This window comes from Zootoca vivipara, chromosome 3 (genome assembly GCF_963506605.1).
Source record: "Zootoca vivipara chromosome 3, rZooViv1.1, whole genome shotgun sequence".
In the NCBI taxonomy this organism is placed as follows: Eukaryota; Metazoa; Chordata; class Lepidosauria; order Squamata; family Lacertidae; genus Zootoca; species Zootoca vivipara.
In genome coordinates, this window is record NC_083278.1 from 47835016 (window position 1) to 47846874 (window position 11859).

An 11859-nucleotide genomic window follows, 5' to 3' on the forward strand; every position below is an offset into this window, starting at 1 on the left:
GGTTTAAGTACACAATTGGTTCCGGACGTCTGTACTTAACCTGAAGCGTACTTAACCTGAAGCGAGCTTTCCCATTGAAAGTAATGGAAAGTGGATTAATCCGTTCCAGACGGGTCCGTGGATTACTTAAATTGAAAGTACTCAAAGCCAAGCGAACTTTCCCATTGAAAGTAATGGAAAGTGGAGTAATCTGTTCCAGACAGGTCCGCGGAGTACTCAACCTAAAGCGTACTTAACCCGAAGTACGAGTGTAATTGGTTCTGGAAGTCCGTACTTAACCTGAAGTGTACTTAACCTGAAGCAAACTTTCTCATTGAAAGTAATGGAAAGTGGAATAATCCGTTCCAGATGGGTCCGTGGAGTACTTAAACTGAAAGAACTCAAACCAAAGTGTACTTAAACCAAGGTATGACTGTATATTTAAAGAAGAAGAAGCATATATGGCTGTGCTTATCACACGAATAATGTTTGTACATAATTTAAATAATAATAATAATCCACATAGGATTCTTCCCCCCACCATCTCCATGTGCAGTGATATCCTATATGGATTTTCATATATAGGAAGCAGGGTGGTAAATCTGCAATTTGGCCCCCAGCATGAACAAATGGGATCATGTTGTGGGCGACAATACATGGATCGGCCAAAGTTCAAGTATCAGGTTTAACATTCGTCATAAGAATGCCTATAGCTTCTATACAGGAGTGAAGTCTTGACTCTGATTTTGTAAGGTCTTATGAATATTTTCATGCAAGAAATAGGTTATGGTGGAGCAATATGAAGGTGGAAAATATTTCCAGACTTTAGGTACTGTAGGCAAAAGTGCCTCTGCTGATGTTTATGATAATGGCACAATTCCTTTATGATCAGTTCCTTAATTTAGAATTGGATGAGCCTCCTTATAGAATAAGGATTATCTCTCTTACCATCATTTTTCTGCCAGGACAACACCTGCTTATCAATCAAAAGAATATGTGCTATTTTGCAAAAGAAAATTATTTGCCATGGAGGCTGATCTGATTAGAGCCAGAGCTGTCAACAAGATTGCAAAGAAATTTGCTTTGGTATGATATGTGTGCTGCGGAATAAGTGTTGCATTTCCATATTCCATATTTCCTTTTCAAAAGCACACTTCACTTTGGGAGTAGATATCAAAACTCTCACAACAAATGGTTCATTGGAAGAGTTCACATACCATCATGCAGTTAGTTGAAAAATTTCAGGCTTTTCTCTCCTAATTCTTCATTCAACTAGAACCCAGTTTTGTGACCAAAGGACATTACTGTCAACAAAATGAAAGAGTTTCATTTCAGATTCCCCACTAATGACACTTCCCGCTGAGTCGGTTTCTGCTTTATTCATGCCTTTACCAAAATCATCAATTGATGGAAAGTGATAGGTGGACTGAATTATCTGCACATTTTAGGATAATAATGCTTCGCTGTATGAGGTGATGGTTATTATCCACAACAGGGATATTTTATTTTAATTATAATGTTTCCCACACTTCCTCCAACTAGCTCCAAGCTGTGTTTTAACTTTTTCAGTGATTCACTGAGGCAAGTTAGATTAGTTAGTGCTTTGCCCTAGACTGGCCTGAAACTTCATCTGGTTTTTCCCATGTCAATGTCATGCCATGATATTGTTGGACTCCAACTCCCATCATCCCCAACCAGCTTAGAAAATAGTTCAGGATGATGGAAACCGTAGTCCTGGATCCCAGTCCTAGTCCAACTCATTCATGGCTTTTTCACACAGCTTCTTAAATGCTTTATATTCCTCACTTTGTTTCTTCCTCAGCACTGACTTTATCACTGCTTGGACTTAAGCATTCTACTGTATATTCAAATCCAGCTATACAATAACATAATACAAAATTTAGAGCTGTGACTCCCACAATCAAACTCAAAGCAGCTGTCTAAAAAGTGTGTCTCCAACATGAAAAGTTTGAAAAGCTCTAATATAGCTGTTATTTATTACAAGGCAACTTTTTGTCTTCTCTATTGTGGGGAAATTGCATTGTCCTAAGTCCAGCTTGCATTTTTGTCCCTGGGAAAATGTCCTGGATTTTCAGAAGTAAACTGAGAAATTGCTCAACAACATGGGAGGGGTGTGTGTCCTGGTTTCTACCTTTTGAAATATGGCAGCCCTAACCCTTTCCAGTCCTAGGAGGAGTGCGAGGAGCATTTGTATGACACACCTACAAACTGCAGCCAACATGCTAATGTGTCGCGACACACAGTTTGGAAAGCTCTAAGCTACATATTGGTTTGGAAAGATCCAAACAGATGCTGGAAATGCCAGAAAAATACAACAAAACATTGGAAAATGCTATCATAGTTGGTGTTGTGAATATCATCAAAGAAATATTGAGGAAAATTAAAATGTAATAGTATAAATTGTGGAATATGAGATACTATTAGACGCAGTTCCCTCTCCCCAATACATTGTTTATATGGTTCAGTGAAAACAAAAACACACTACCTATTGCATATACAGTATATTGATAGCAGCACACATGTTTATGGCATATTGCACATGCAAATGCAACACAGCCATTGCTCTCATTTCTTTTATGTGATTAGGGTGGGCTTCAAATATTTCAAATGTTTAGGGAAGCTTTTAATGTTTGAAGGACTATTGTATTTTAATATTCTGTTGGAAGCCACCCAGAGTGGCTGGGGAAACCCAGCCAGATGGGTGGGGTATAAATAATAATATATTATTATTATTATTATTAAAAAATATAAATAGCTTCATAAGATGGAGCTGGTAAGCGCTGGTCTGGTATTTTTCTGTTTATTATATCCCAAGCTTGCTTGATATGTTCTGACATTGTCATGATTACAGTTTGTGTGACTTCCTCCTATAAAGTCAGCTCAGCATACAAGTAGAATTCTCTTTCCAAGTGTTCCAGGTACACAAAGCTAAAACTAATCAGGAAATTTGAGAAGCTGAAAATCAACTTTGCTGAGAATCTATACGTGACTAGTAGCATGTTGGTGGGTCAGAGACGAAACTAGTTAAATCCACACAACAGCTGCTTAAATTCTGGGGCCTCTATGGAGATTATAGGCCACCGAAGGGGGAAAACAATACCAATGCTTCTGCTTAGACAGGCTCTGCTAGTTTTCTATGTGCCAGGAAGCCCCACTTGTGAGGCTCTCTTGAAGTTGCACGTTAAGAAAAATAAGAAGAAAGGCCAAATGACATTGATTCCTTGCTCTGTTTTTCCTTAGTTTTTTAATATTATGTGCTGTGAAGGAAATGAGATTCGGGTGCTGCTCCTGAAAATTGGATATCCATAATGACCTTATTATCATCCTGGTGAGACCACCAGTTCTGGCTGTATATAGGATTGAAACTATGGTCTGAGCTGTAATTAAGGCTGCAATTCCCAACACATTTACTAGGTGGTAAGCCCCACTGAACACAGCATGACTTACAACACAAGCCTGGCCATGGCTACTGAGAAGCAACTCCTATTGAAATCAGTTAAATGGGGCTTGCTCCCAAGTAAGTGAAGTTAGGATTACAGCCTTACATCTGAGAAGGTAAGTATAGGATTGAATTGTCAAGTTCTGATTTCAATACGCCTTAAGTACAAGTCGCTTTCCCACAATCAGGTCATAGTCTTCATATTGCTTCTGTTTACTTTGGGGTAGCTCCACATAGGCAAACTTGGCCCTCCAGATGTTTTGGGACTACAGCTCCCATCATCCCTGACCACTGGTCCTGTTAGCTAGGGATGGTGGGAGTTGTAGTCCCAAAACATCTGGAGAGCCAAGTTTGCCTATGCCTGGCATAGAATGTATTGATTCATTCTGCTGCTTTGGAAACCAAGACCAGAGTTGTGGATGTTTGATGCTTTCCTTCCTCTTACTGAGTTTCCCTATTGACCAGGGTAAAAGTGGCCTGTTGTGCTTGTCACAATAGTTTGGCTGCAGAAATCAACAGGTGACATTTTTTGCACGGGCTGCAATGCCATGTAGGTCAGATGGAGGGATGGAGAATCTTCAAAGGAAGCATAGAAAGAGCAGCAAAAGATGAAGGAAAGGAACCAGAAGAGGCAAGTATCATAGAAGCAGTAATTAAAGGAACTGCTGAGGATGTTATAGTTGACAGTAGCAATACAGCACTCCTCTCAAGACATGCGTGTGGGCTCCAGGAGCAGATGCAGTTGTCACAGGGAGACAGCATAGCAGTCGAGGAGGAATAGATTGAGAAATGAACTTAGATATGGTTGGTGTCATTTCAATAGATGAGAAAAATAAGAATGTAAAGATCAAGAAAAATTAGGCATAGGCCAAGAAGAAAGAAGAACTTGGAAGATTTGAGGGGGCTGGAAAGCACAAGCAAAGAAGAAAAAGAAGTTTGAGCTTAGGAGTCAACAAAACTTTTGGACAAATGCCCAACGACTCTTTGGTTATCCTGCTAGTGAGCAATGAAGCACATTAAGCCAACTATGTAATGCAGAGAAGAAGCACCTTGCTAGCAGGCAGTTCTCAGTGTCTCAGGACATCAGCATCCCTCTTCAGTTACAGGCTAATTCTGAACAGAGCAGAATAACTTGCCCAAGACTATTCACTGGGCAGGTAACCTGAGCACCTGTGGAAAGCTGAGAAGCCAAACCACAGTCCTTCTCAGAAGCATTACATCCCAGATTAATTGGTGCAAAGAGTTAGAAGCCAGAAGGCCAGATTCATTCTGACATTACAGTAACTCTCTATTATTTTCATTTCATTTCAGTCATCCATTGCTTATATCTTGCTTTTCCTTCCCAATGGAAGCCTAGAGCAGCTAGCAATTAAACCAGGAGGAGAGGGTATGGGGTGGGTGGGAATTAATACAAAATATCAAAATGATAATATATATCAAGGATACAAAACAAGCCAAAAACCAAAATTCATATTAAGACACTTAACAATGCATCAGTCTGTTCAGTCCATAATAATTAATTGCAATAACTGTCATAGGAGAACCCCAAAAACAAGATGAGAGAATACTACTCTCAGGCTATTTGCACTAGCTCAGAGATGTTTGCAGTTAGACAGAATCAGGGGTAGCAGAGCCAAAGACACAAACTAGTCATTAGCAAAATTGGCCAGGCTCCTACATCAGCTCATGGGGCGAAATTTTTTTTTTTCATCCCAAGGGCCACCTTTCCTTCTGGACAACCTCCTGGGGGGTCATATGACTGTGGTGTGTGGAACTAGAAGCAAAGTGGGCAAAGCAATATACAGTATGTGAACTTTATTTTTGCACAGTAGGCTAGTTTTCACACACATTCCTCTCTATCCTCCCAGTAGGCAAACAAGAAGCACAATCAGAGTCTGGGGACAGATTCCAGTCAGGCAAAAACAGTCAAGGAGGGCAGAAAGCAGGTGAGGCTCCTGTGGATCAGGAAGGTGTGTGTCCTGGGGAGAGTCCTCAGAGTCAGATACAGAGGACTGGAGGGTCACATTTGGCCTCTAAGCTTGAGATTTCCAGCCTGAGAAACAGAGCCCACACTTTCAAAGACTATGCAGAGAGGCAGCTGATCGTCTTGATAAATATCCCCTGCATTTCAGGATACCTTACTGAGAGCCATCTAATATCCAGGCATAGACACAGCTGTACGGGAAGGAAGGAAGGAATAAGTGATAGAGTAAAAAGGGGAATGAGAACATAATAGCCTGTTAACTTCTGATAATATGTGCTCACCCTATAACAATGCATAAGGATGGGGCATAACAATGTCAACCCATGCAGCTCAGGCCAGCAACTTTAACTCAGCCCAAATACAGACTTGAGAATAGTGGGAGGTTCGAGCCCTCTTCAAGTGTTCATAATAAGAGAAAGTGACCACTGGGGTGAGGAATGGGGAACAAGCACATTTGCCACACCTCCTCCTTTCCTAACCGTGGAGGCTCAAAGACATTGTTGAAAACCAGCTTTTATCAGCTTTGATTTATCAATGTGCTACTAGCCCTATCATTCACATTTGGGGGACTTGCAGATTAGACTACTACCATAACGTGTTTGAAATTAACTCAGAAATTTCAGCCAGGTCAGAATGCATGTGTCTTGCTCCTGTTGGCGGGTGCTGGTTGGCATTCTCATGTATCACCTATTTAAGGCATGTTTGCTGGCCCCTGATATCTCCCCATGTCCAATTCAAAGTGCTGGTTCTGTTGGAATTCCTGGAAGCCAAGACCCAAGTTTGGGGCAAGTACGCTTTGGTGAGAGAACACCGGCAGAGATTTCACATGGCAAAGCATGCAGCAAAGGAAAGTGTAGAAATATAGGGTGTAAAACCTTTTAAATGTGCCCCTTTGCTGTGTTCCAAAATGCCCCCTTTCAAAAGCTCTTTCCCATTTCCCTAGCACAAAGATAGACCAGTTAGCAAGTTACAAAATAGTTTTCTTACAAAACTCTTCAAAGGTCAGATTCGTGTACTTTTCCATACAGCAGTCAGAAAAAGTTGCACAAGCAGTAAAATGTTGCTTGTTTACAAAATGCTTCCTCAACTATTTGTATAGGAAAAACAGTAGCTACAGACTCCATTAATGTCTGAAACAAAATAGACTAGTTAAAGCCATGCTGATGGAGGGAGCAGCTCAGAGCTCCTCACACATCAAATCCACATGTAAACTGGGTAGAACAAATGGCTAGGTTGCTCATTTCCTCCCAAGATAAGGGGAAGTGACATAGGCTATGCCTGGAAATACAGTTTATGGCATTAAGGCCATATGGATTAATTAGACTCAAACATGTTATTATATGAGGCTTGTATTTCAAGACCTTAGTTCCCAAATACCTGAGAGGAACGCCATCTCCCATATAAAGACCACCACCACTGACAACATATTCCAATGTAGAGAGACTAGGCTACTCTCTACAAAGAACAAGGCCTTCTCTGAGGAAGCCCCAATGTTCTAGAACTCTCTTCTGAAAACATGTTTGCTAACCTTTCCTGCTGGCTTTTTTTTGGAAGTGTCTAAATGCATACATTTTTCAGAAAGCCTTTGAAAAACTCTTCAAAGGTCAGATTCATGTACAGTACTTTTCCATACAGCAGCCGGAAAAAGTGAAAGCAGTGAAGCATTGTTTGTTTACAAAATGGTTCCTAAACTATTTGCTTTAGTGTCATTTTATTGCTGCCATATAAGATTGTTTATGACTAAAATAAATTTGTTTTATTTACTAGGCAATTTTTCTTTTACATTGTTTACGGTAATTATTTCATGACTAGGGATATATAAATTTATTTTATATATTATATTTTTATATTTTATTCATTATTTAGAAGGCGACAAAGGAGGGAGGAAACTTTTCAAATAAATGGGGCTTAGGTGGCTTCTCTCAAGTAACATAAGTTACTTCTCTGAGCACCTTTCAGGCAGATGCTGTGGAGCCAGACTGTTTGTGGTTTAGGAAGTATGATAACAAAAATATTTCAATGACTTGTATTCATTTAATAAACCTTCCCTGTTAGATTATGGAAGGGAATTTTGATACAGTTTAAAATTCAATTGAAGGCAAAATATTGCTGCCTTGTTTATTTTTAAAATATTGAATCAATGTATACCTAATGCAAAGAAAGCAAGAAAGAGGATAACTAGGAGGATGAAAAAATAATGTATTCATCTATATGCAGCATGAATGTTACAGTAGAGTTATGAGTCTCTGTAGGACATAAATGGTAATTTCTGGATAGAGAAAAGCGCTTTATATCCTCTAATATAAAGCGGATTGTGGTAGGGCTGCTAGGAAATTTAATATAGGGTTTGGGGCTGTAGCCTAGGCCACAGGTCATGCTGAGTAATGGGGGTGTGGTCATGCAAATCCTGGATCTGTAATTGGTGGAGGGGTTTCCCTTTTAAGCTTCTGCCCTCCATTTTAGAATTCACTTTTGCCTTGGCTTTCGAATCCCCTCCCACCCGCCCTTTCCTTTTGCAGGTTAGCCTGACATTGCTATGCCTTTGGGGCCGCCTGTATTCAGGGGCCAGTAGGAATTTTTCCAATTGGCTGATTGGCCTTGCCTCTTGGTTTTCACCTACTGCTTAGCAAATTGTCACAACTTGTTAGGTTGGCGGTTAGGCTTTTGGTTGGTTAATTGGTTGGAAGAGGGGTGTGGCATCCAGATGCCTACCCCCCCCCCACCTTTTGCTCCACATAGAAGTATTCCGTTAAAGGAATCCCGGGGCTTACGCTCTTGTCCTTACCATCCAGCCATTGGCGGGGATGGTGGGCCCAATTATAAGAGTATGAGCCTTGGGGAACATTCTTGGAAAAAGAGAGGAGGGAATGCCTGGGCTCAGCCACCTCCTCTCCCAGGGTTGTTCACTTGACTTCCCTTCAGGAAGTCGGAGCGGTTACTGTCCAAGCGGACAGTGGTGAGTCCTGTCCGAAGGGGACAGATGATTGAGTCCTGTCCTCAGTGGACAGATGGAGATAGTCCTTCTTAAGGAAGGACGAGTGGATAACCCAAAGCCTAAGCCAACACTTGGATTAAAATTGTGTATTTAAATAAAGTTGTGGCCTAAATTAATTGCCAAAAACCAAACCATAATTCTTGTGTCAGTTGTGAGTTATTTTAAGGTAATTTCTGGTAAGCCTCGACACACAAACAGAAAATTGGCCACAGTATAGAATCAATCCCATTCCCTCTGCAGCCTTGGGTCATTCATTAGACTAAAGCAGACCAATTATGCATTCATGAGCAGGAAGCTCAGAGTTTCACTTGGCTAATCAGAAGGTGATAACTGAATGCAAGATCCAGTTACTTTTCAAGGCCTCAGCATAATAATGCAACCAGTAAGTCTTCAAACATGAAAACTTCTAAGTGTTTAATGCTGCTCTTTAAATTATTGCATTCAGTAATTACCATCTATATAATATCAAAACATAGCAGGCCAATATAATTGTGTTAAAGGCTACAGTACCATAAAAAACATTCTGCACGTACAAGTGGGAATCTGATTTCAAATCTACCTTTTATCATACAAAGGAAAGAGAGCGCAAAATGTTGGCAATAGTTCCTATCACAATATAGTAACTGAATGGCGTCTATTGCAGTAACCATTTCAGCCATATATGGAAATTTGAACATTTAGATGTCTGAAAGGAAGCAAAGAGCAGATGGTGGCAGAAATGACTTTAAAGGTATGCATGTTTGAATATGCGCAGAAGTTCTTGGACACAAACGTTCCATTGTAAGGTTTGCTAGGGGGCCTGATGTAACCTGAACTGAGGAATGAGGTGACTTTGATAAATGCATGACAAATAAAGAACCTCAATCAATGGGCTTATAAGCAAGAGTCAAATCAACTCTCATGAGAAAGTGCCAGGCCTAGGGGTGAGGGAGAGTATGAAGACTGGGGAAGTCTGTTCAAATTACTAAAATGTACTTTTACGCCAGAAGCATTCCATCTAGGTTCAGAAAACCTAAAATTAGGGCTAGGAGAGTAAGTTCAGTGCAGTATCGTACCCTAGCACTCTTTGTTCAGCAGTTGCTAAGGCAGTTGGTCAATTTATGCTACTGCTGATCATGCTACTCTTTTTAATTACTGATTTTTAATAGCATGTTCAATTTGTATCATTGCTGGTCACTTTTAGGGCCTGCTCACAGTCCAAAGATGGAGAAAATGTAAAACCCACAAGACATTTAAGGCTACAGACCTATGCCTCTTTATCTGGGAGCAAGTCCCATTGCAATCCATGTGGGATGTCCAATGCTAGCCATATGTGATAGACGCATTGGATGACTTATGGCAGAGATTATCCAGTGGGACTTACTTCTAAGTAGGCATGCATAGGATTGTATTGTAGAACTCCTTGCTTGATTGCTTGGGATATGTCCATGCCAGCAAAAATAAATACGGTATGCTTAAGACTGGAGAAATACATCAATGTTGACTGTTCCCACCCACCCCTAAGATTATACCCTCAATCTTCCTGTCACGATTATTATTATGCCAGCAGTTTATGGCATATTCAATGTACTTACAGTTATTTTTTTAGCTACACAAACCTAAAAACTGAAGTGGGGAAAAACAACAGAATTCTATTCACTTCACCATTATTTTGTCCAAGGAAGGATCACTAAATGTTGTCTAGAGTTTCCAAATATGAGTTGATAGTGACCTTAAATTGTATTATCTGTTTGCATTGCTGTACTAAATAAACCTTGACTGCCACTGAAAAGAAGCAGGATCTTTAAAGACAAGCCCTTCAATATACAGTATATTATCTAGATTAACTCTGTAAAACCCAGAATATAGTGGGTGCTGCTGTGTTCTCCAGCACTCTGATTAAACATACGGTAGATGTGGGTATTAAAAGTTGGCCCTGCCACTTCCCCTCTAGCTTAATAAAGGCATATTGTTCTAGCTGGCATGCTTTGCTGCTTCCGCAATGATTTCATTGTCCTGTGACTAAATTATACTAGCAGTCTTTCTTAGGTTACCTGATTATTATTATTTGTTTCTCAAATCAGTGATCAGGTTAGATAGAACCCATTGAGTTTTAATATGGCTAGAAAGACGAAGAAGATGACAAGCAGTACTCTGCTATGCTCCAGATCCCTGAAGCAGTCTCTTTCCCAACTCTTCATGTTTACACTGCATTGATTTTCAGACACTGGACATGTAACTAAGAAAATTTGATTGGCCTATATCCAGTATAACTTATGATTGCCATATTTCAAAAAGTAAAAGACACCCCATAAGTTGTTCAGCTTTTTTTTTTTAGGAAGACCCCAAAATTGTTGACTTTTTTTTAGTAAAAGCTACAAGAAGTTTTGAGTTATGGATCGTTTTTGGCACAATTTAACTGTTGCTGGTTTTCCAGGACATTTGCCCAATTTACGAAATATATGACAGGACACCATTTTTGGAGCCGAATTTCAGGACATGTCCTGGATAATCAGGATGTATGCCAGCCCTTTCTCTGCTTCATTTAAAAGAAAAAGAAGAAGAAAACCCTTGTTTGGGTCATGCTTAGGCTTCTGCCAGTGGGAGTGTGCAGCCAACTGAGTTTCTCACTCAGAATTTTCACCAGTCTCCTCAGTCCTCACACCCTAAAAAGCTGCTCTGAATGGTTGGTTCTGCCAGCAGGTTCTTCTGCTGGATCTTGGTCCTCCCTATGAACAGAAAGAGATGCCTAGCTATAACCCAAGCTACTGTATCTAGGTTGATGTCATCTTATTTTTGTGTTGGTGTGTTCCAGTAGATTAAAGGTGAAGGGACCCCTGACCATTAGGTCCAGTCATGACCAACTCTGGGGTTGCACGCTCATCTCGCATTATTGGTCGAGGGAGCCGGTGTTAGCTTCCGGGCCATGTGGCCAGCATGACTAAGCCACTTCTGGCGAACCAGAGCAGCACACAGAAACGCTGTTTACCTTCCCGCCGGATTAGATCCAGTAGATTAGTCAAACAGAAATATGAACTAACCTAGCTCCATGACACAGAAAAACTGGCATTTCAGTGCCACACTACTTTTTTCAAAGATGTGGCAGACACTTTGATCCCAGAAAGCTAGGCCATGTACTCAGAAGAGCAGTGACAGTGAACACTCCCTTTCTACTACCAGAGCATCATCTCAAGCCCAACACTATGTTAAAATAAATTCTGTTCCTCCTAGCTTCAGCCATTTCTGTCTAGCATCCTGCTAGTTTCATTCCTTAGAACAGGCATCCCCAAACTTTGGCCCTCCAGATGTTTTGTACTACAATTCCCATCATCCCTGACCACTGCTCCTGTTAGCTAGGGATCATGGGAGTTGTAGGCCAAAACATCTGGAGGGCCACAGTTTGGGGATGCCTACCTTAGAAAGTGGAACAAGAACCCCTGCTAAGTCTTCCCTGCTTACCCA